Consider the following 9,575-nt stretch of genomic DNA (forward strand, 5'->3'; position numbering starts at 1 on the left):
TATTCACTTTATCGATGCCCTTCATGATTTTATAAGCCTCTACAAGGTCACCCCTCAACCTCCTGAGCTCCAGTGAAAATAGTCCCAGCTCATCCTGCCTCTCCTGATACCTCAAACCCTCCAGTCCTGATAGCGTTCTGATATATATTCTCATTACCCACTCCAATTTAATAATATCATTCCTACAGCAGGTGACTAGAACTGCACACAGTAGCTCAAATGTGACCTGAACAACATTTTGCAATATGAAGCCCCAACTCCTAAACTCAATGGTTTGAGCAATGAATGCACGTGTGCCAAATATCTTCTGTGATGCAACTTTCAATGAACTATGTTCCTGAATCCCAAAATGTCTCTGTTCTATAATACTCCCCAGGCCCCGAAATATCAGACTCAGTTTTGAATAGGTTCAAGTCTGGGGCATTTGCAGTAGAACATTTCAAAAATGTACACGCCTTTGAATGAAGAAATTTCTCCTCATCTCAATCCTAAACCAGTAACCCTTTATCTCGAGACTGTGCTATTGTGCTTTGGAATTCCCTGTCAGTGCAATACAGGGGAACCTCGATTATCAGAAGGACACGGGTGGAGGGTATTTCATTCGGATAATCAAATACCGGATAACACAGTTTAGCCAAGCATAAGGACCTTGCGATCTTGTTTGAATAATTCGGAATTCAGATAATTGAATGTTGGGTAATCGAGCTTCCTTTGTAACGCCTCACATTCTGTCAAGCTCCATCTGGATCTAACATGTTTCAATAGAATTAGAATTAGGATATCCTTTGTTATCACATTGTATCGATCACTCATTCTCATAAACTCCAGGAATTATGGATCCAATTTATTTATCCTCTTATGTTAAGGATCATCTCATCACAAGAACCAAATTAGTGAACCATCTGTGGTACCTTCTTCAATGGAAATGTATCCTTCAATGGATAGAGACCGAACTACACACAGTATTTTCCTGGCAATAACTATTAGGTTAACTGGTCTAGAATTTCCTTGCTTTCTCATTTTCTACATCTTTCAATAGCAGTGTTACATTTGGCAACTTCCAAGTTGCAAGGGTTGTTCCGGAATCTGTGGAACTTTAGAAATTCTTAGATAATACATCCATTATCCCTTTTAGAAAATAGACTGTAATCCATCAGGTCACAGAGTCATAGTCATAGTCATTCAGGAGGAAACAGACCATTTGGTCCAACTTGTGGGTGGCACGGTGGCACAGTGGTTAGCACTGCTGCCTCACAGCGCCAGAGACCTGGGTTCAATTCCCGACTCAGGCGACTGACTGTGTGGAGTTTGCACATTCTCCCAGTGTCTGCGTGGGTTTCCTCCGGGTGCTCCGGTTTCCTCCCACAGTCCAAAGATGTGCAGGTCAGGTGAATTGGCCATGCTAAATTTCCCGTAGTGTTAGGTAAGGGGTAAATGTAGGGGTATGGGTGGGTTGCGCTTCAGCGGGTCGGTGTGGACTTGTTGGGTCGAAGGGCCTGTTTCCACACTGTAAGTAATCTAATCTAATCTAATCCTAATCTGATCTCATTCCACTTGCCAGCATTTGGCCCATGTGACTCTAAACACTTCCTATTCACGGACCCATCCACATGCTTTTTTAAAAGTTACAATAATACCTGCACTTCCCCTGGTGACTCGTACCCATGAGTGCACCACCCCATGTCCTTGCTAATCTTTCTCCTCTCATCTTAAATCTATGCTGTTTGTTTTAGATTCAACCTATTCAGTCAGGTGTGAAAGGTCATTTGGAAGTCTAAATATATCACTTCCACTGGATCCTTATTGTCCACCTTGCTAGTGACATCCTCAAAGATCTCCAGTGAGTTTGTCAAGCACGATTCACCCTTCGTGAAACAGTGCTGACACTCACGAATTGAGCTGCACTGAAGTTCAGTTGGGCATTCCAACTCCTCATGCACCAGATCTGAATACCCTCCAAGTTATCACACTTCCCAGATATTGGAATCCCAGGTTTCAATCAACATACTTTAATGTTTTGGACCTGATCGCTTTACTTCTCATCCTTCAAAAATCTGACCAAGTGGCAGGGTAGGCGAGCCTCCCTGGGTTGATGGTTCAGGCAGTCCATTCTCCCCTTTCCATTCCAAGTCCTGCTCCATGGCTTCATACCACACTCTAGGATAAAAACGTCTTCCTGCAATGAATAAGCAGATTTCCCTGGATCCCTCCCATTATTTCCATAAGTCAGAACATGTCACACGATGGGAATTAACTGATCACTATTCACAGAATCCCGACAGTGTGGAAACCGGACTTTGGCCCAACAAGCCCACACCGACTCTCTGAAGAGTAAAACACCCAGACCCCTTCCCCTACAATATTAGTCTACATTTACCCCTGACTGATGTACCTAACCTACACATCCCTGAACACTATGGGCAATTTAGCATGGCCAATTCACCTGACCTGCACACCTTTGGAGTGGGAGGAAACTGGAGCAAACCCACGCAGACACGGGAAGAATGTGCAAATGCCACACAGACAGTTACCCGAGGCAGGAATCAAACTCAAGTCCCTGGTGCTGTGAGGCAGCAGTGCTAACCACTGAGTCACCGTGCCAACCTTAGCCATAAGGAATGTTTATATGTGTTTATAAGATATGTGTTTATAACCTTTCCAGCTGTTATAGCGGCAAATCTTGGGACATAGAGGGAAGCAAGGTGAATGTCTGATTGGATGGGATGCAAGAGAGATTGAATGTTGCAACTCATCATGTCGCAAGAAGATTGAGGCAATTGAATATTTCATATTTGCATCTGAATGAACAAGTGCATCCTCACATCAGCATGACTGGAATGGGGCACATATGGGAAATGTGGTTAATGGTAGAATTGTAGAATCATATAGACATATAGTGCAGGCGAGGCCTTTCAGCCCATCCAGTTTGTGCCATCAAACGACGTTATGACTTGCTAATGCTTTTTCATACTTTTTCCACACTGGGCTCATAGCTTCGAATGTTATGACATTTATCCAAGATTTTTTTTACAAGTGGTGAGGCTACCATCTCAACTATTCTCCCAGGCAATGCATTCCAGATTCCCGACACACTTTAGGTGAGAAGTACTTTTCCTCAAATCCCCTCTAAACTTTCTGCCTTTCACTTCAAAATGATGCTGCCTTGTTATCTATTCACCCTGTCCATGCCTCTCATAATCTCATCCACCTCTATCAGGAACCCCCTCTCCCCCCCCCCACCGAAACTTTCTCTGCTCCAGAGAAAGCTGCGTGAGCTTAACCGATCTCTTTTGTTTTGGGAAATGTTCCAACTGAGACAACACCCTGGGGCATCTCCTTTGCACTCCCCTGCCCCCCAGTGCAATCACATCCTTCCTATAGTGTGGAGCCAGAACTGCACATAATACTCTAGGCTGTGACCTCAACAAAGTTCGGTACAGCTCCAGCATGGTCTCCCTGTTCTTATAATTTATGCCGCTAATGATCAAGGCAAGTTTCCCGTGTGCTTTCTTCAGGTAGCCTGTTAGCCTGTCCTGCTACTTTCAGGGATCTATGAACCAGCACCCCAAGATCCCTTTGTTCCTCTGAGCTTCCTGGTATCCCAACATTCATTTAATGCTCCCTTGCATTTTCCCTTCTTCACAAGTGCATTGCTTCAGGTTTCAGAATCCTTGCTCAGGTTTACCTCCCATCTGCCACTGTTCTCCCCATCTGACCATTCTTTTTATATCTTCTTATAATCTAGCACCTTCCTCCTTACTGTCAATCACAAGGTCATCATTCGTGCCATCGTGAACTTACTTAGAATCCTCCAACATTCACCTTTTCAGAATTTATGAATATCACAAACAATAAGGAATTCAACAATGATCCCTGTGTGTGCCATTGCAGACTGACACCAGTCACACAAAGAGTTCTCTACCACACTCTGTCTCCTGTACAAAGCTAATGTTGGGTCCAGCTTGTCAATTCACCCGATACCATGAGTTTTTCCTTCCTTCCCAGGTTCCCATGTTGGATCTTGTCAACAATATTGCTGAAATCCATAAAACCAACACCAACAACCCTACCCTCATCTCCTATACCATTTCACTAGATTTGTTAAGCATGACTTCTATCAGAAAAAGCCACGCTGACTATCCCTGATTAAACCTTGCCTCTCCAAATGGCGATTAATTTTCACCTTCACTATCTTCCGCAATAGGTTTGCTGCCATCAATGTTCGACTCATTGGTATCTAGTTCCCTCGTCTATCTCTTTGACCCTCCTTATAAAGGGGATGACATGAACTGGCCCCCAACCCTCTAGCGTCTACACTGTGGACAGAGATGATTTGTACATTTGATTCAGGGCCCCCTCTAATTTCAATCTTGATCAACCCCAACATCCTGTAGATACAACTTGTCCATATTGCCGATTCTAAATCTACCAAAACCTCCAATCCTTCCTTGCTTCTTAAATCAGTCTGCTCCAGAAGGTCACAGTCCATCTTCTCAAATTCTGTATTTTCACCCTCCTTCTCCCAAATAAAGGCAGATGTAAAGCATTAATTTAACAATCGACCAGCGTCCTCTGGCTTCATGCATAGATTACCACCTTGGTCCATAATAGACCCTAATCCTCCCATGGTTATTCTTTCTTCTTGACCTACTTGTACAACATCTTGCCCGCCAGTGTTTTCTCTAACCCCTCTTTGCTCTCCTGATTACTTTCTTCAGTTCCTCTTGCATTTTCTATACTCCTCTCGGACCTGTGTTACTTTGCTTTCATTGTACACGTTACACATTATTTCCTTTATATCTATTCCTGAATATTCTTAGACATCAGTGTTTCTCTGCGCTTGTTGTTCTTATATTTTACCCAAATAGGGATCTGTACCACTGTCTTTGACTTGATGAATGCCTCACACTGCACTCCTGTAGATTTACCCCCAAGTAGCTCTTCCCAGCCTAGTTTGTTAGATTGTGCTGTATTTTAATAAAATCTGCCTTAACCAATCCAAATGCTACCTCCCCTCCTATTTGTGCAGAATATCTTTCTGCTTTTCCTTAACAAACTTAAAATGAATGGTGTTGTGGCTGCTAACGGTGAAATGTTCCCCTACTGTCACATTGAACACCTTTCATGTTTAACTCCCTCGAATTAGGTCCAGCTCTGCACTTTCCCCTTAGAGGGCCATCTGCACATTGGTATAAAAAGTTCTCCTGTATAAATTTCAAGAAACTTACCTCTAATCCTGTTATACTATGATTATCTCTTTTAATATTAAGCGAGTTGAAACTCTTTAATACAATTACACAATCATTATATTTATTTTCTGTGTCAGAAATTATTAATGTCCCAAAAAAAATTACAGAAAAGCTTTACAAGGATGTTGCCAGGGTTGGAGGATTTGACCTTCAGGGAGAGGCTGAATAGGCTGGGGCTGTTTTCCCTGGAGCATCGGAGGCTGAGGAGTGACCTTATAGAAGTTTATAAAATCATGAGGTGCATGAATAGGGTAAATAGACAAGGTCGTTTCCCTTGATGGGGTAGTCCAGAACTAGAGGGCAAAAGTCAACTGGATGCGTACATGAATAGGAAGGGTTTGGATATTGACCAAGTGCTGGCAAATGGGACTTGAGTAGGTAAAGATATCTGGTTGGCATGGATGAGTTGGACCGAAGGGTCTGTTTCCATGTTGTACATCTCTATGGCTCTAAGAAGTAGCAGTGGTGGACTCTCCCTCATTATGGGCATTTAAGCGGGCATTGGATAGGCATATGGAAGATAGTGAGCTAGTGTAGGTTAGGTGGGCTTGGATCGGCGCAACATCGAGGGCCAAAGGGCCTGTACTGCGCTGTATTCTTCTATGTTCTATATCAACTTCCCTCCTCCTCTCTATCAGAAAATACCTTCAATCAATCTTTTAATTCTATTGAACTTCACACCTGCATGAGTGGGAGGGTACATGAGTGTCAGGGTGGTATGTTATAATCAGCAAAAGGTTCCCTTGTCCCCAACCCATGGTTCATCTGATGCCAGGTGATTTCATTGGCTCCAGAGTCATTTCTGAGCATCTGTCCCCCATTGACATTATACCATTGTGCTGTCACCTGTGCTTGGTCTTTCCTGCCACTGGAACAGGACATACTCAATGACGGTGACGTGATGGTGCTGTATGGGACATTGTGAGGGTTTAGAGTATGGAAGATGGAATATGGTAGGGGAGATAAGAATGATTGAAGCAAAAATGGATGTTAAAGATCCAAATGTTGGTGCAGAGAAAATAAGGGCTTGAAGCAAATAGGTCAGACGTCCAAAATAAAGGTGAAAGAAATATCGAAAAGACATGGCTTAAAGTACTTTCTCTGATTGGGTGGAGTTTCCTGACTAAGTTTGATGAATCAGCAATACAAGTAGTTGGACATGTGTGTATTGATTTTCGGGATTCACAAGTGCAGTTACCTAATGTAGGCAGTGGACAGTTTGTAAGTAATTTTCTCATAGTTTATTGAGTTTGTTAAGAAGCAGCAGTCCAGACATGATAGGTTCGTAAATTAGATACAAGAAGTAGACAACCGTGCCAATTGTGGATTGTTCACTGATACCAGAGGACTAACAGGCTCTTGCTGCAGAATATTTCAGTCTCATTAAATTGTTGGGGGCATCTTTCTCCTGACTATCCGGGGTGTGTGTGAACTCTTCCCATGGTCATCCTCCTCTCCTTTTGGTCTGTCTTCCACCGGGCTGGTGATGCCTGATCAATGAAGACTTTCCAATGAGAACTGCTGCCTACTGGGTGTGCTTGATGAGAAATGCCCCCTTTGTTCCTCAGTCTATTCTATTCTTTCTCCCTTCTCCAGCATTTATTTGACTCAGTCCTTCCCCAGCACAGAATATTTCACCTTAATACTCTTGGCTCCTGCATGGATTTTCCAGCATAATTTGGTTTTTGACACTTCCTTGTCCCCAGTGCAGTTATCCCAATGCGGAATTGACCCAGCCCCTACAGCCTTCCCCTTGCACCACTTATCCTGAGGCCTCCTCTCTGTGCCTGGCCCTCATTGTTCTTATTTCTCAGGGCAGATTATTTTCTCTGTGTCAATTACCTGTGCCAATTGTCATCGAGCAGCCATTCATGATGTTGGATGATCATTATCCCCTTGCCTGTCTTCATCTGAGAGTTAGTCCACCATTCTTTCTAAGAACAAATGCTTCCTATTTTCATAAACAGCTCCTTAATAGGAGGGTGTGTTTAGCACCAAGTGATTTGTTGATGGTAGCTCAACGGGCATCATGATGTCTGTGCTTCTTTTTGTTATTCCTCCCTTTGTATTTGTGTGCTAGAAATTTGGAAAGCTGAGCACCGCTATACTTTCTGTGTAATAATTCAGGAGGTCTCTCTGGAAAGCAACATCATTCATTGTTGAACACAAAGATAGAGCCACTACTCGTGACTTGCACAGGCCGAAGGGCCTGTTTCCACACTGTAAGTAATCTAATCTAATCTCCCAGGGCAGGCAGCACCCTGATAAATCACCTGCCCACTCTCTCCAGTGCAATCACGTCTTCATTATTATGTGGATCCCAGACAGCTCATAATAGTCTAGCTCCAGTCTAAGCAACATTTTATACTGTTCCAGCATTCCAGTGAGCTGACAGAAAGTGAGATATCAGTGACTGGAATACAAAAAAAGTAAATCTTTAGTTGTGGAACAATATAAGAGCAACAAACCATTGTAATTCTGCAGAGAAGTACTTGCTTCCTTCTGTGTAATTTTAGATTGTGATGCTACAACAATCAAATTCCCCACTAGCATTCACTCACAAATTACTAATGTTTTACTCATAGCATTTTGAGGAAAGGAAATGAAGGAAAACTAAAAACATGTGTAATTATTGACGTGTTTTTGATAATTTACATAATGCATGTAATGTGCATGTTGCAAATAAGATGGGGATATATTTATCGCAAATGACACATTCATTTATTTTCAGAAGGATGATATGTGTGAAAAGTGTAGAAAATCCATGAAACCTATTGCTGATATAATGCACAAAAGTTCTGAACAGGTACTACTGAATGTCCTTTATAGTCAGCTTCTGCAGGAGTTTATTGTACAGAGGCTTACAAATTGAAAAAGAGGGTAGATCACAAATCCAACAAATTGATGCACTTCCTTCATGTTCGTTGGCCACCTCTTCTCTGAATCTCGAAATACTTTCCCTCTGTTATCTTCAGTCCCATGTTCTGTTTTAGCTTGTTCTCTTTGTAACCACAGACTATTAGATCATCCACGATTCATTCCATTCTGGCAGATCATTGATTATTTCAGGCTGCCTGCAGAAATGCTCATCCAGAGCAATGGTAATGCATATTGTTACAATGTGGAGGTCGAACCCCTCTGCTAACTCAAGCCAAAACACCCAGGAAAGCTTTAGATTACCTACAGTGTGGAAACAGGCCCTTCGGCCAAAGACGTCCACACCGACCTGCAACCCACCCATACCCCTTCACCTAACACTACGGGCAATTTAGCTTGGCCAATCCATCTAACTTGCACATCTTCAGACTGTGGGAGGAAACCGGAGCACCCACAGGAAACCCACGCAGACACGGGGAGAATGTACAAGCTCCACACAGACAGTCGCCTGAGGCAGGAATTGAACCCAGGTCTCCAGCATTGTGAGGCAGCAGTGCTGACCACTGTGCCACCATGCCACCCACAAAGTTTGTCTCATCTCGTAATCTGTTAAAATCAGAGTCAGTGAAAGTAAACCCCTTACTTCCACTGTTTAAAGAAAAAAAACAATTTATTATTCTAACTCTAACAGTGAACACCACACAAAAACTATTAATAAATCTCAGCCCCTCTTTCTTAATTAACTACTATCTGACCTCAACTCTATAAAAATGCTGCTTCAATAACACAATTATTAAACATTACGTTAATTTAATCTCAAATCCACAGTCTCTCATGCCACCTCTTCTCTGAATCTTGAAATACTTTCCCTCTGTTATCTTCAGTCCCATGTTCTGTTTTAACTTGTTCTCTGTTTCTCTTCGTAACCACAGACTATTAGATCATCCACGATTCATTCAATTCTGGCAGATCATTGATTATTTCAGGCTGCCTGCAGAAATGCTCATCCAGAGCAATGGTAATGCATATTGTTACAATGTGGAGGTCGAACCCCTCTGCTAACTCAAGCCAAAACACCCAGGAAAGCTTTTCTCATCTCGTAATCTGTTAAAATCAGAATCAGTGAAAGTAAACCCCTGACTTCCACTGTTTAAAGATAAAAAACAATTTATTATTCTAACTCTAACAGTGAACACCACACAGAAACTATTAATAAATCTGAGCCCCACATTTCTTAACTATTTACTATCTGACCTCAATAACACAATTACTAAAAATTGCATTAATTCAATCACAAATCCACACAGTCACTCATGCTGTCTTTCTTCCAGTCTTCCGAAACTGTTACTTCCTTCTGTCCATCTCATTCTGCTGTCTTCTCCCTGGGTCATCTTCTTACTTTTTACTGCTTTTACAGGAAATCATGCCTTTTGATAGTCAGTGCCTTCT

Source organism: Chiloscyllium plagiosum, chromosome 12, assembly GCF_004010195.1.
Source record: "Chiloscyllium plagiosum isolate BGI_BamShark_2017 chromosome 12, ASM401019v2, whole genome shotgun sequence".
Classification (NCBI taxonomy): domain Eukaryota; kingdom Metazoa; phylum Chordata; class Chondrichthyes; order Orectolobiformes; family Hemiscylliidae; genus Chiloscyllium; species Chiloscyllium plagiosum.